General features: G+C 37.9%; 1 protein-coding gene and 1 pseudogene across 2 annotated transcripts in view; both read right to left on the bottom strand.

Annotated features, from left to right (window-relative positions):
- Positions 1 to 15,923, bottom strand: part of CPNE4 (copine 4) — a 521,673-nt gene that overhangs the window by 459,496 nt on the left and 46,254 nt on the right. The window lies entirely within an intron of this gene.
- On the bottom strand, positions 8,292 to 8,419 carry LOC128593089 (uncharacterized; annotated as a pseudogene).

Below are 15,923 nucleotides of genomic sequence, written 5' to 3'. Positions count from 1 at the left end.
ATGATGGTAAAGTGTATAGTTCTCTGCCTGACAAATTCCCCAAGTTTAGCTGTCCAATTTGGAGGCTTATCATAGCATTTAGAGTCAGAATTTTTTTGTCTAAGGTAAAGTTAGTACACAGAGGTAGAAACGTGTGCCAATCCCCAGTGACACTGTGTTCCCTTTCAAACACATAGATAGCATTACTGGAAACATGGAATGTTGGTCTTTTGCAACATTGCAAAAGAGAATCACTGGGCCCCACAGGAAGCTGTCAGTCTCATAGAACAAAGGATGTCCTCATAATTGAGAAGAATTCTCTAACAGTGTCAAATGGCAAAAACATTCTACAAGTCAGACTAGGACCTGATAGAAGATGGCAAAGGACAGAGGCCAAATGGTATAGAGGACTCAAGCCCTAAACAGCTCTACTTTTTGAAGGTAGCTCTGGACTAGCTCAGAAGTGACCTGAGTTCTCATCCTGTTTCTACTTCTCCATCCTTAACTGACCTTGGACAAGCTACTAGTGTTTTTACTTCCTCCTCCATAAACGGGACATTTGGACCAGATGTTCCTAATGGACTTACCTGGGAAGCATTCTGAGATCACAAGTCTCAAAGAAAACCTGCCTGCAAAGGACTAACACAATTAATTTTACTTCTACTCTTTCCCCAGTATCTCCACTTTCTGAGATGCTTTCTAAAAAGGGAACTGGGGTGTAAAAATGGTCTGCAACCCAGGTTAAGTCTTGCCTGCTTTCCTGTTAATGTACACCTATTTTGGCTTTTCAAATCATAACTGATTATAACAGCAGAGTGCAATTTAATACAAGCTCTACCCAGCCCCTGTTCTATGGACTTCATTGGTTTTCTTCTCCTCCCCAGGGTTGATTTATATTTAGGATAGAAAAAAACTGTCAATCTTTCCCCAAGAAGAATCAATGTAGTAAAAATAATAAAAATAAGTGATGATGATTATGTCTGACACTTATATAGCCCCTAGCATGAATCAGGCATAATCCTAAGTGCTTTACTTACATTAATTAATTTATTTTTCAGTACAACCCTAAATGAGAGCAACTAATATTACCCCTACTGGCAGATAAAGAAGCTGAGGATCATAAAAATTAAGTAATTTTCTCAAGGTCTCCCAGCAGAGCTGGGTATTCAAACCTAGGCAATTTGATCCTACCACTAATGCTTTCAACCCAGTATACTTAATGGCCCCTCTCTCAGATTCAAATTTATCAATTTCAAAAAAATCTGGAAAGAATGTTTTGAAAAGTTTTAACAGTGGAGAAATGGGTGTAAATTTTTATTCCTAAGGTCAGTTTAATCTATATATCTATTTAACTATTATCTGGAAAGAGTAGAGATGTCCAAGGCATTTATCTTGTCAAAAAAAAAAAAAACAAAAAAAAAACGATTCACTGAGCATAGCATTGATTTTTCTACCCTAAAAATTGGGTACAGATTAGCAAAATGTCAAGCCACAAAATCTGCATTCCTAGACTCCTAACTATTCAAAATCTGTTATCCCAAACTGCAGGGTCAGACTGGTTGCCTTGAATCACCATGGCAACCAGGGTCAGCAGAGATGCTCACCTCTCACCCCCACCATAAACAGACAGGGGAAAAGCTGTCATTAAAATCATTTTTGTAGTAGAAAAGAGGTATTTGGAGAAAATCTGTCCTATCAGAGACTTTTCATTTTAGGAAGAGAAACATCTTCTTTGCTTTTGTCAGAACTTTCTGTTCTCAGGTCTTAATACATTTGTTTCTTGTTTTCTCCCTGGAAGAGGTGTATGAAAGTCCTATGCGTCATTATGACTGCACACTGTAAAATCTTGTGCATATATATGTATTGCATACATATGTGTGTCTATGCTTGAATTTATACACACTTATGCATGTATGTACACATACACACACACAAACACATAACTGCTGACTTCCCAACCTCCCCTCCTCATGGTACTCTCAGCTTAAATGACTGAAAGATGACCTGCTTATCTGAAAGCAGACTCAGCTAAAAAAGGACAACACATGGCATCTCTCTTCCCTGCCTCTAAAGAGAAAAGGAGCAACTCAGATGTGATCTGATTAATTAAGGTCAGCACTGGCAGAAAAGTCTCTCTGCTTGCTCCCCTCCACCCTTGCTATGTTAACAGGATCAGGTCTGACTGCCCATTGTTTCCCTTGACAACATGGACTATTCAAAAGTGATGCAAGAGAGAAAGTAAAAGACAGAGATCTATATTTTTTATAAGTTATGTCATTAATTTTTAGCAATGGCTTTGAAATCATCATCAAATTGAGATTGAGGCCTTAGAGGAGTTGGCAAAATTTCTCCTGTGAGAGAGAACTGCCTGTCAAATTTTAACTTGTTTCTTGGGGTTGAAGGAAATGGTTTTTAAATGTCTTTTTCAACTCTGAGTCTACAAGTCAAAAGAAGAGTCTCTTGTAAGGTCATGAGGAGAAATAGTAAACAATAGGAGAGTCAGCCTATAGGAAATACAAAAACAAAACCACAGATTTTCATGATGTGGTAAAAAGCCATGCCTGGCAAGTTGGGAGGTTAGGAGTCTCTGTCCCTCATTTAATTGAATGACCAATGTGTGAGACTGACTTCCCTACATGTCCTGTCCCTCTACTTTGAAAATGAAAAATTTAATTACTCTGAGGCCTCTCCCGTTGCTACCAGCCAAGGTATCTGTGTAAACATTCTGGAACAACAAGCCAAGCTGCTGGCTCCCTGCTCTTTAGCCTAGTTCACCTCACAGACAGGGAAATGTACTCATACTGCTTCTGCAGACATGAATAGAATGCCTACACTGCAGAAATAAACACCTGATATCTATACCTGCAGAGGGGAAATGAAAGGTGACCCTGGAAAGAGAGAGTTGGTTCTGTACCTGTCACTATCCTAAGGGACTTTGTAAAGAAGGAAATCAGGGTGCAGATTGCTTCTATTTGCATATACAAGTAGTTATAAACATCTCTCTGCATTCTTAGACAGGTCTATTTAGCTGCATAGAACTTATCCAGTAAATATACCAGATTATGATGAAACAGCACACAAATAGGTATGATTATTGCAGTATGACTTGCAATAGCAAAATACATAAATGTAAATAAAAAATACATGAAATAATTTAAATGTGCACTGATGAACAACAACTAAAATAGATTATAGCACATCCATACTCTGCAGCTATTACAAAGAGTGAAGTAGGCTTATGGAAGCTGATAAAAGACCTCCAAGATATGTTAAGTGAAAAAAAATCTTAATCTTTTAGTCTTTATAAGAAAAGGAATGTTCTCTCATTCTTTTCTACTACCCTCAACCCCTCATCTATGTAACACCTTATTGTTAGAATAGTTCTAGAAGGGTTGCAATGGTAGAAGTGGGATTATGTCTAGGGAAGAAGGCTAGAGTCAGAAGCCTGAGTAGGAGGAAGACTTACTTTTGAGCATTTAATTCTTTTAATATTATGACCATGCTTTGCTTTTTCAATAATAAAAAAAAAGTTTGGTTCATACAAAAACAAATGAAAACTTAACAACAGCAGAAGACTTTGATGAAGTTCACCTAAGCTGTTTCCCCTAATTTAAATGATCATTGTGTGCCAAACTTTCTTTAAAAGTCTGTTTTTATTACCTTAAGGAGAGAGAGGGGGAAGTAGAAGAGAAGAAAAGAGAAAGTAAGTACTCCTAAAGTAGTCTCCTGAGGTGAATTTCAGAAAATTACATCCAGCATCAGGCTGTACAATACCCAAGAGGAAAGAAATTAAGGGAAGGGGGATGGGGTAGTGGGTGGCAAATGATAAAAAAAGATCCAGAAAATTACTTCTGAATTAGAGCCAAAGGAAATGACCTTTGGCAGTTGGCATCTAATATCTGAAAGGGATAAACATTCAACACTAAAAACACTAAACACTAAAAAATAATAGGTGATTAAGAAAAAACATTATCATTCTAAAAAAACTCGTTTTAAGTAAAACTTACCTCATTCATTTCCTCCAGTGTCTTTGTAAAGATGCAAATCAATTATCAACTAATTCTGCCAAGCAGCAGCATTAAAGTATCTTAGCGTTGAAGGGGTAAAGGAGCCACAACAAGAAAGGGATGAAGACCAAAGCCTCCTGCTACATTCAAGAACCTGACAGCAGCAGAAAAGGGATAAGAAGTGGCACTTTCCCCAAAGTTGCCCTTAAATTGTTTAATAAATGGACCTGGTCACTGGGAAGAAATTTTTACTGCATGAGGCTGACAATTAATTCCAGTAAGACATCATTTTATTATTATAGTAATAAATAGGATACAGCAATAATTAACTGTGCCAACACCTTCTTCTTTCAAGGCTGTGAAAAGCAGTGCAAGAGTAGAGCTCTCACCTCAACTAGAACCTGCAACTAAAGTACAACTTATGCTGAAAACCCAGTGAATTCATATTTGACAATCACCCAGAGAAGAAACTATGTAACCGCACCTCACCACACACACACACCAGAAACCATAGCAATACTACCGACTATCAAGCACCTCCTCTAGAAAATTCTTTAAAATGTCTATTGCATGATCCCTGAAAGTTCTGGAAATTTGCTTACATCTATATCACTTGGCTTCATTTACCGAAGTAGCTACAAGAAAAATAGTCTTACTACTAAAACTTTATCCACTGGATCTCTTAACAGACAAGCCATTTTCAAGTAGTTAAGAGTCTAATTCAGTAAAAATAACTGCAAAGATGTAAATTTTACCTAAGAGACAAGCCAATGAAAATATCAGAATTCATAAGAGTTCAATCAATTTGCAGTTATTCACTGAACACCTTTTGTGCACTGGATGCAAACACGTGAGGTCTTCTAACTTGCAAAAATGAAATGCCACACTGAGAAACTTAAGTCTCTTAAAAAAGAATAATTGTGGAGAATCGTCAAAGATCTAAAAGTACACCTTCCATTTGATCCTGCAATCCCATTACCAGGTATCTATCCAGAAAAAACAAATCATTTTACCACAAAGACATTTGCACCAGAATGTTTACTGTGGCTCAATTCATAATTGCCAAGTTGTAGAAGCAACCTAAGTGCCCATCAACCCATGAATGGATCAACGAACTGTGGTATATGTATACCATGGAATATTATTCAGCCATTAAAAAGGACAGAAACTTTACAGCTTTTACATTTACCTGGATGGAGTTGAAATACATCCTTCTTAGTAAAGTATCACAAGAATGGAAAAATAAATATCCAATGTACTCCATACTAATACGAAACCAATATATAAACAATTACATGCTCATATGTAAATACAAATATAGTCTAGTATGGAGGAGGAGCAAGGCCAGAGGGGGGAGGAGAGAGGAGAAGGAGGGTGGGGGAGAAGAGAGGCAGAAGAGGAAGGGGGAGGACAATTGGCAGAAGGAGGGAGGGCATGAGGTGAGATCTCACTTAATGTTCACACTGTGAGGATGTATAACATGTCCTCTGGGTGAGGGGCTCTTTTACAACTGCAACTTTACCCTGGAAGTAAGAACATTGTAATCTAAAAATTTGTGCCTTCATAATTGATTTGAAATAAAAAAAAGAAAGAATAATTGGTTTCTCAAATATAATTATTATTTGCTGAACTATTATAAACAAACCCTTTTTTCCCTTTACCGTGATAGAGTTTATGGTTTATAGAAGGTCATACCTTTTACTTTATTATTTGTGTATTTTATTGCTAGCATCACTGATGGTCTGCTATTTTTATTTACTTGGCTGAGTTTTTTGTTTACACATAAAAAGTATATGTACTTTATATAAAGTATAATATATCTATAAAATAAACTATATATGAGAATGTTATCTAGAAATATTCTTCCCACATTATCTTTTTGAATGCTCTGAAGTTTATGTTTCTCTTAAAGTAAGAGATAATGTTGAGTTGATCAAACAAATATTTTTAAAGAAAAAAAGGATGAGAAAATTATTTTCTAGTAATTTTAATTGCTTCATCGTTTTTATTTTACAACCATTTCACCAAAATATTTTTCTAAAAATGGAATCTAGAAAATGCTATAGCTGGGCTAATATTAAATGATATTTGGGATAAGTTTAAAATTTTCTCATTGACAACTACTAACTGTAAATACCTAACTTTGCAGGTACGTAATTTAGGATCTTGGATGTTAATTCTATATTTGCCTAAATTTATCTAAAAATAGAGAGATGCAGTTATTTTTGTCTAATAGTAAGACACTCTTAAAACATAGTATGATTTTACATTGCAATTTAAAATACAGAATCTGAAAGACTAATTTACATTTACATCACACTGAGACTGATAGAATGCCACCTTGCATCTTTAAAATATATACAAATTATAAATTCCTTGATATGATATGGGGCTGCAAGATTTATTTTGGATAATATAATAGAAAAAGAGCTCTTTAAAGTTTATAATATTCACTAAGACCTTGAAATTCCAAAGTATACCCACTATTTATCCAGTTAAATCTTTACCCAGTCATAATTAGTTTAGAAATTCAAAATCAATACCTTGTATCTAAACAGATAATTCATACAGCACCAGGCACATTGCGGGCAAAGTCACCATTCACTCCCCAAATTTGACATGATCACTCCTTGGATTTGAGAACAAGGAAGAATGAAATTATATAGGTATTTTCTATGGATTATTTTCCTTCACATTTGAGAAATTAAGGAAATATTCTGGGATGGCAGAGGCAGATAACAACACTGTTTTCTAGGAGGAAGCCAAAACATGCAGTTGCAGCCACACTCTCCACTGAAGACAAGAGCTGAACAGAATCCTTGGAACCAGTTGATTTATGTCAGTGTGTCTAATGTGCCTCAAGAGAGTCACTGTTTCTTCAGATCAAATTACTGCAGTGCTGTGGATATGCGAGAAGCACGAGGTAATCACCAAGCCCTACAGTGAATCCAGGCATGCTGCCAAAAGCAACCAGAAGTACTTTGCTCTGATGGCTGATAGAAGACTTGATGACTCCCATGTAGATTCAGCATCCAAGACAATTGCTCTTCAAAGCACTGTTGCACGTGCTCTCACCACAATGAATTAACTAGACGGGAATCTTTTTCCTCTCAGTGGAGACTCAGGAGATTTTGCTCCTTTCAAAGGCCAAGCAAATGGTAAGTGACTGAGCCAAGATTCCACTAACGTCCCTTCCCTCCTCATCCTGTGGTCTTTCCACTGAGCTGCCTCTTGATAAACTTACTCTTTATCATATTAGACTTGGATGGCTAGAACTGTACTGATCCTTTCCTACTGGATGAAAAGGAAAACTACATAAGGATTTCTTGTGATTTTAACTCACCCAATGCAGCAATGCGTTTTCATACAGAAAGAAATATGTCATGAGACATTTGTAATATTAGAGCTGGGATGAAACTTAGGAAATGAACAAATTCTCCTTTAAATATACTTTCCTTCTCTCATAGCAACTGATAGTAAACAGCTTCTGGTAGGAGAACCCCTCCCATATTCAGCTACCAACACCCTGCCTATGTCCTTTGACCCTGAATCATTTCTATGCATGCCAGCCCATCTTGCCACTGCCACCACTTACAACTCTTTCTTGCTCTGGTCACTAGATCCTGATCCGCTCATATACTCGGAAGGTTGTAGTCCCAGGTAATTAAGAATCAGTGCCTGCCAGGCATTGGTGTAGTAATACCTCAGCTTCCTCTGTCTTGTAGGAGGATAGTCCTGAGATCCATCTTCTATATTGCTTCTCAGGGCCTCCCAGTAGGAGTAAGCTCTAATTGCTGACAGTGCAAATGTGTTTGATAATAATACACTTTTTATTGGCTTTCTTCCCTTCTTTGTCTTTCCTGCTCCCTGACCAATATTTCCAGGGATCACCTCTGTACTCGGATTGGGCTGCTATAACAAATTACCATAGACCGGATGACTTACAGACAACATAAATTTACTTCTTACAGTTCTGGAGACTGGAAGTCTGTGATCAGGATGCCAGCATTGTCAGGTTCTGGGGAAGGCGTTTTTCCAAGTTGCAGATTGCCAACTGTGTTTTCACATGGCAGAATGAGAGCTAGAGGACTCGGTGGGGTGTCTTTTGTAAGAGCATCAATCCCGTTCTTCCCATTCTTGAGAACTCCTAAAACTACCACATTATGATTAAGATTTAAACATGTAAACTTAGGGGAGACTAGAGATTCAGTTCATAACAAACTTCTCAGACTATATGTACCCAAATCTTTGCCTTGAGGATCTGCCTGCTTCTGGGGGCCAATCAAAGACACTGAGTGCTTTACTAAGAGTTAGGTTAGAAGCTTAGTGCTTTTCCTATGTTATCTTAATTAATCCAGATAATACCATAAGATTTTTTAAACTGATAAGAACAGATACTACACTTGATCTTAGCCAAAAGGCCGAGAAGCGATATTACCATAAGATTTTTTAATGCTCATTTTTCAAATGAAAACCTTAAACTTACAGACATGCAGACATTATAACTTACTCAGGATTGCCCAACTAGGAATAGAAAAGTCAGGATTCAGAAACCTATCTATATGACTCCAGGCCTTGTGTTAACCAGTGAAAATAATCGAATCTTTTATCAGTGTTGCCTCATAGGTTTATACACAAAATGTCTGTGAAATACATTGAAACGCTTTGTAATCAGTGAAAAATCAATGATCCACGGAAATCAAATAAATCATATATCCATCAACTCCAAGAGAGTACTAGATTCAATGGAAAACCTTAGTGAGATGCAATAATAAAAGCTATCACTGATTTCTTTTACCTTCTCTGTGTACTGAGTGTAACACTGTGGATGATGGGATAAGTATGACCAGACAACAGTGACTACTGGCAATATGATTCTTAGAGTTTTCAACTAAGTTGGATAGAAGAAACATATTAATCATGTCCATCTCCCAAAGGACTGAATGCATTCCCGACATTACTTAAACACATTATTAACTGCCAAATAATAAGTCAGCAAAAGAGAAAGTTTGAGAGAACTACTGAAACAACCACTTTACAACTACTTTAACTACATAAAACCCTCCTTCTTAGCAGTATTTATCTATAGAGAGTGTGTGATGGCAACCAAGTATCCAGATCTGCTGCTTGTCTCCTAGAGGCCATGTTCCTCACCTGCTACACTCCGTGGGCCACCTGCAGTCATTCAGGCAGATGGGCACCTTTAAGATGCATTACTCTAGGAAGTTAAATTAGCACACTCAAGTCTGGAAGACCACAACATTATGGGCAGTTTTCTTAGTGTATGTCTTCTTAGGTAGTAGTCAACTATTAGTTTATGAGCACTAAAGGGAAGGAGGGCAGACACAGGATAATTTGTATTTAACTTCTGATCTTTGGGAGTTTTATGTCCATAGTGAAACACAAGTGGGCTTTGCCTTCCTGTGGTCGGTGGTCATGTGTGTCCACCTCTTCTACAGCTCCTCTCACCAGGGGATAGGAGATACTGTTACTGTCAAACTTTTTTTTTTTAATTTATGGATTTGTTTCTAGGAAAGGTCTTCTATTTGATAAACTATGTTAACCAAAGAATAAATTTATATGAAATTCTGGCAAGCCAGGTGTATGTGGAAACCGTAAGCATTGTGTTCCCTGCTTTTGTGAATGACATTCCTATGTTTACAGATGTGCCAACGAGAAGACTCAGAGTCATAGTCAGTTTGTTATCAAGCTCTATCTGTATTTCCAAATAAAAATCTGCAAACTAGATCCATCTTTCTCTCCACAGCAGTCACCTTGTCCAAGCTAATACCTTCTCTTCTTTGTTCTACTAGACTAGCCTTCTTTCTGGACCCCCTCCAATGGATTTGCCACAATGCTATTAAAGTGATCTTTTTAAAAATGCAAATCTGATTATGCCACCCCCCTGCTTAAAAACCTTTCAAAGACTTCCCATTGCTGTTAAGATAAAGACCAAGCTCCTTGACATGACTCACTAGGCCCTGGTTTCTCTGGCCTCCCCTTGGATTAGCAACCTCATCGCTTACTGCTCACCATCCTCCTCAACCACATTAGTCTTTCAGCAACTCAATGTCACCCTTTCTTCAGAACACACATCTCAATTGGGATGTGTACTTTGTGTTCTGTAAACAGTATTTAAACAGAGGTGTTTAATACTGTTTCATTTCTTTGATTTTTACACTAAAATATAGTAGAACCTCCATAGTTGACCATCTCCCTACATTGACCACCTCCTTAACTTGACTGAATTTTCTAAGACCGGACATGCAAAACACATGTACATATCAGTACAGTTGACCTAGTTCCTTATGTTGACCACCTCCATATGCTGACCAGTTTGTTATAGTCCCTTCAGTGGTCAACTTACAAAGTTTCTACTGTATTTGGAAATGCATGATTCAAAAATCAGAACAGTCATCAGTGTCCCTTTCCCTTTCTGTCTCACTGTAACTTGTTTTTCCAGGTGGTTTATTGATAATAATAGAAACGGAGACTAATTGGGGTTGAAAAGATAATGATGGATAAAATACATGGTAGAACAAGACGACCCTTTGCAATACATGTAGAGAATAAAGAATTGCATTATCTTGTAATGAGGCAGATCCACGCACCCCACTGACATGCAAGTTTCAGGGGCAATACTAATGTTCTAAAGGAAGAATATATTTGATGTGTTTCTTTACTACATGAAGATCAATAAACACCACTCAGGTTTAAGACCTTTAAAATGGCATAGAAAACTTGCAGATTTTATTTCCAGATCAGCATCTTTTTGAAAAACAGATGATGATCACAGTAAAATATTGTTATTTATAGCTATTCAAGTCTGGATTGCCCAAGGAGAAAACACTATGGGGTTTTTTTGTGTGTGTGATAGTACGGCAAGAGAAAACATGGCGTTAGAAACTGAAGTTCTAGCATTCATTTGCATGACTTTTTCTGTGAAAGCAAGGATGTTGTATAAACTCCAATATCTTCAAGTGAAGCAGAAGCAGAAACAAAACCCTTGCACAGAAGATGAATGCTAGAAAGATTTCTAACCCATATGAAAAATTTTCTTTTGTAATACAATAACTATGAAAAAATCCAAAGTTTTTTTGGATTTTTTATGTTATGTTAATAGGTAATAGGCCCTTGATTTAAGATGCTATCCTTTTATTTCTTTAATCATTGCTTAAAATAATGTTAAGCTTTAAATGAACTAGTGAGACACTCCTATATAGATCTTTGCTACTGCAAAAAACACAAGGAAAGGGCATATTAGGAAGGAAGAAATAATGTCATCTCTATCCTCAGATAAAATGACTATCTGCAGAGTAAATCTCAGAAGTCTACAAAAAAGCCATTAGAACTAATACATGAGCTTAACAAAGTTGCGTCATACAAAGACAATCTACAAAAATCAATGGCATTTGTATATATTAGCCATGGATTGGGAAATTAGCATTTTCCAAAAGTACTATTTACATGGCACCAAAAATATGTACTATAATATCTAAATCTAGATTTAGATGGTCTAAATCTAGCAAAATATGTGCAGACAACAACGTATTAATGAGAAAAATCAAAGATTAATTAAAATTAAATGAAGACGTATATCTCCATTTCATGGATTGAACAATTTAATATTGTGTAGACTCAATGTAATCTCAAACAAAAATAACAGTGAGGAGAATTTTGTGGTTGTATTTTGTAAAGTATAACTAACATTACATAAGAAAAATTAAAGATAATAAGCCCAAGCTTCAAGTGCAATGGAATTATAGTTTGAAATGTCAGCTCCTTGCTTCTTAAAATAAGGTTCATGGACCAGCAGCCGCAGCTGCACCATCTGGCAGCTGCTCTGGCCTGCTGAACTAGAATCTGCATTTTAACAAGATCCCCAGGCAATTTTATTTGTACACGTGTTAAAGTTTGAAAAAGCGCTATGCTAGTGTGATTTTCACCTTCCCCACATGAATTGCTATATCCAAAGACTTTCCCCTCATTTAGTCAACAAAGACCAGGTAAAAGAAATTAAGTAAATTCTTTTGAAGGCTTGTGTATTTCTTTGGGAGAGCCCCATGTACTGGGCCCTAAAGCCATCTCTAAGGTCTGAATAGGTTTAATCAACTAATTAGCTTAATTATCACCTATTCCTCCCAAAGGCCCTAAATTTTTCAAGAATAGCATATATACTATAGGGTAGATAAAGCAGATTTGAAAAACTCTTTTTTATAATGAAAATGTCACTTGTACAATAAAAGCAGTTAATCATTGTTAAAAGAGAAGGGACTTAACCAAAAGTACATGCTGCCAAACGATTTTTTAACAAAAATGGATTTAGCCCTTCACTGTTTAATTTTTTTTCTTTTTATCAAGTTTTTTTTTTCTTTTTTTTGCAGTTTTTGGCCGGGGCTGGGTTTGAACCTGCCACCTCCGGCATATGGGGCCAGCGCCCTAACCCTTTGAGCTATAGGTGCTGCCCTTTACTATTTAATTTTTAAGACACCCTTCTTTCTTAACTCCTACCTCAGAGTGACTTCCTCTAATGTAGAGTTTGAATTTTTCTCAAAGCAGAATTCTCCCTCTCACTCTTCTCTCTCATATACACACACATACATGTGTCATATACATATGTGCATGCACTCCTGTGCACACACCTACCTGCTCATTTGAGGAAGTTCCAGCCCAAAGCCATTTCATGGATTGAGCCAGGCATTTCTGTCAACTTACTGATCTCTCTTTAAATTTGTATGTATTTCTGATCTCTAAGCCCAGCATCTACCCTTTTCTCCTGGTGTGTCTCTAAATGATGCCCTCCTTTCCAAGTTCCGCAGAGGCTTCCTACCTGCCAGTATCCAGGTTGAAAACGCTTCTTCACCTTCCTTCAGAAAGTCCACTCAGGAAATAGCACATCTAGTCATGACGGAACCTGACATCTGCACTTCCTTGGCCACCCCCTAAGCAAGATACCTTGGTCTGAAAGAAAATACTTAAAAGGAAACCAGCCTGTCTTCTGAGAGCCTGAGAAAAACTATGAAATGAGAAAAGCCAGGGAAAACCAAGTAGCCTGGCAAGTGCCCAGCAGCTTGGCACCATGGAAATCTTTCCAACCGCCTTCCTGGACTACCTATTCCAGACAGATCACCTACATGGAACATATTGACTGCTTTCTGAACACTTACTATTAAACAGTCCCATAAATTCATCACTTTGATGTGGTCTCTAAGAGACTCTGTAGTCCTCAGTTCACCAACTAGGTGATTTTTAACAAATGAATCAAATCAAAACTACTTTGAGATATCATCTAACTCCAGTAAGATTAGCCCATATCACAAAATCCCAAGACCAAAGATGTTGGCGTGGGTGCAGAGAAAAGGGAACACTTCTACACTGCTAGTGGGAATGCAAACTAATACGTTCCTTTTGGAAAGATGTTTGGAGAACACTTAGAGATCTAAAAATAGATCTGCCATTCAATGGTACTATACCTCTACTAGGTATATACCCAGAAGACCAAAAATCACATTATAAAAAAGATATTTGTACCAGAATGTTTATTGCAGCCCAATTCATAATTGCTAAGTCATGGGAAAAGCCCAAGTGCCCATCAATCCACAAATGGATTGATAAATTGTGGTATATGTACACCATGGAATATTATGCAGCATTAAAGAAAGATGGAGACTTTACCTCTTTCATGTTTACATGGATGGAGCTGGAACATATTCTTCTTAGTAAAGTATCTCCAGAATGGAAAAAAAAGTATCCAATGTACTCAGCCCTACTAATGAAACTAATTTCATATGAAAGCTATAACCCAATTATAACCTAAGAATATGGGGAAAGGCGAAAGGGAAGGGAGGGGAGGGGGGGATGGGCGGAGGGAGGGTAATTGGCGGGACCACACCTAGGGTGCATCTTACAAGGGTACATGTGAAACTTACTAAATGTAGAATATAAATGTCTTAACACAATAACTAAGAAAATGCCAGGAAGGCTATGTTAACCAGGGTGATGAAAATATGTCAAATGGTATATAAAACCAGTGTATGGTGCCTCATGATTGCATTAATGTACACAGCTATGATTTAATAATAAATAAATTTAAAAAAATGAATTGCCATTGCGGCACATTTAGCAAGTAAGAGCTCGCAACGTATTTTGTTACATTGCACAGAAACAACACCTCTGTCACCATCACCTCCATCACATTTGGAACTCCATGCCTCATGCTGCTGAATTTGGAAGGATTGTTCCTGTCCAGTATCTGTCATTCATTAGCACACTCCATTTTCTTTTTTAAATATGCTGTTGATTGAGCCAAACCTCAGCTTTCTTCCCTCTTGAAGTAATTGGCTGTGACTCATCCATTTGCACAGGACACCATAAAATGCTCTGTGTGTTTTGAAGAAATTAAGTGCCTGATTTAATCCATGTGTCTTCCTTTTGAGTTTTAATTATTCATTTCTCCATGAGAGCAAAAGGTTAGATGCCTTGGGTTATTTATAGCCCAGGGATTGTGGAGGAACACAGAGAGTAGGAGGAGAGAGAAGAGAACCGGAGGAGAAATTCCATTAAAAGTAAAGTGAACTCAGGCAGGAAGGTAGAAAGGCTGCAGATGAAAAAGTCAACAAGTAGGAGGAAAAAGAATCATTGCACATGGTGAAGGCAGAGAAGGGTGAGAGCTAGACGGAGAAGCTCCATGATGTCGGAGTGAAACGGAGGCAGTAATAAAGAGAGGAAGGGGAGAGAACGCACATGATAGGCGCAGAAGGAAATCCTCCCCCCGCAAAGCCTGGGAGAGCAGCCGCGAGGGTATTGAATACAGTCTGGCACGTTCATCACGTTCACCTCTCAGCTCAGCTATCATCTATTTGCAGAGCCCAGATGTGTTATGATCAGATTTGTCCGACAGGGTAGAGCCTGAGCAGATTTCATAGGTTTGTAGTTACTGTGGAATCTCCAGGCTCATGGGATTGCATTGTCATAGCTCTGCAAAGAATGATCTGGTTTCAGAGTTAGGAGGGAATAATGAAGGCATGGTCACATCTCTATTAAAGAAGTGTTTTCTTGCCCAGAAATGGAGCAGCCTGGAATTTCAAGGGACCTGGGAAGTTTGTACAAGCATTTTTGAAACATTCCAAAATTTGCAATGCATCTGCTTTAAGAATTCTGAGGACTTACATGTTAATGAAAATGATTGGGCTGCACCAAGAACTCTAAACACAGACATAATAATACAGTGATAGGCCTTGGGTGGAAGGGCCACCCTCAGTGCTAACCCTAGCATTGTTACTGGAAGCACTTCCTTCTATCTCAGGTATGATAAGAACTCTCTCTGCCATGGTTTTGATGTAACCTATTGTCAAAAAAAGGCCAGTGGATTCTACATAGCATCCCTCAATATTCTCCTGCTTTAAAAAATATTTCCCAGGATCTTAAATGTCTGGGTTTTTTTTTGTTTGTTTATTTGTTTTTGTTTTTGGTAGAGACAGAGTCTCACTCTTATTGCCCCTGGTAGAGTGCCATGGCATCACATAGCAACCTCTAACTCCTGGGCTTAGGCGAGTCTCTTGCCTCAGCCTCCCGAGTAGCTGGGACTACAGGCACCCACCACAATACCCAGCTATTTTTTTGTTGCAGTTTGGTTGGGGCCGGGTTTGAACCCGCCACCCTCGGTATATGGGGCCAGCACCCTACCACTGAGCCACCGGTGCCACCTTTAAATGTCTGTTTTTAACCAAAAATGGAAAGAGCCGACTACTCAGAAATTAAATTTTCAGACATTCCAACAGCTACTGGTATCCTAAATACAGAAACAAATTCTGCAGATCAGATTCTGTCCAAACAGTCCCATCTCCTCCCCATTGCACAGGCTGGTCTTCATAGCTGAAGAGACTCAGGCTTATAAGCAGCAAAAGGCAAAGGGATTCCAAGAACTGGTCTACTTGA

Source organism: Nycticebus coucang, chromosome 8, assembly GCF_027406575.1.
Source record: "Nycticebus coucang isolate mNycCou1 chromosome 8, mNycCou1.pri, whole genome shotgun sequence".
In the NCBI taxonomy this organism is placed as follows: Eukaryota; Metazoa; Chordata; class Mammalia; order Primates; family Lorisidae; genus Nycticebus; species Nycticebus coucang.
Note: the sequence above shows the minus strand (reverse complement) of the source record. Positions and strands in the feature narration are given on the sequence as shown.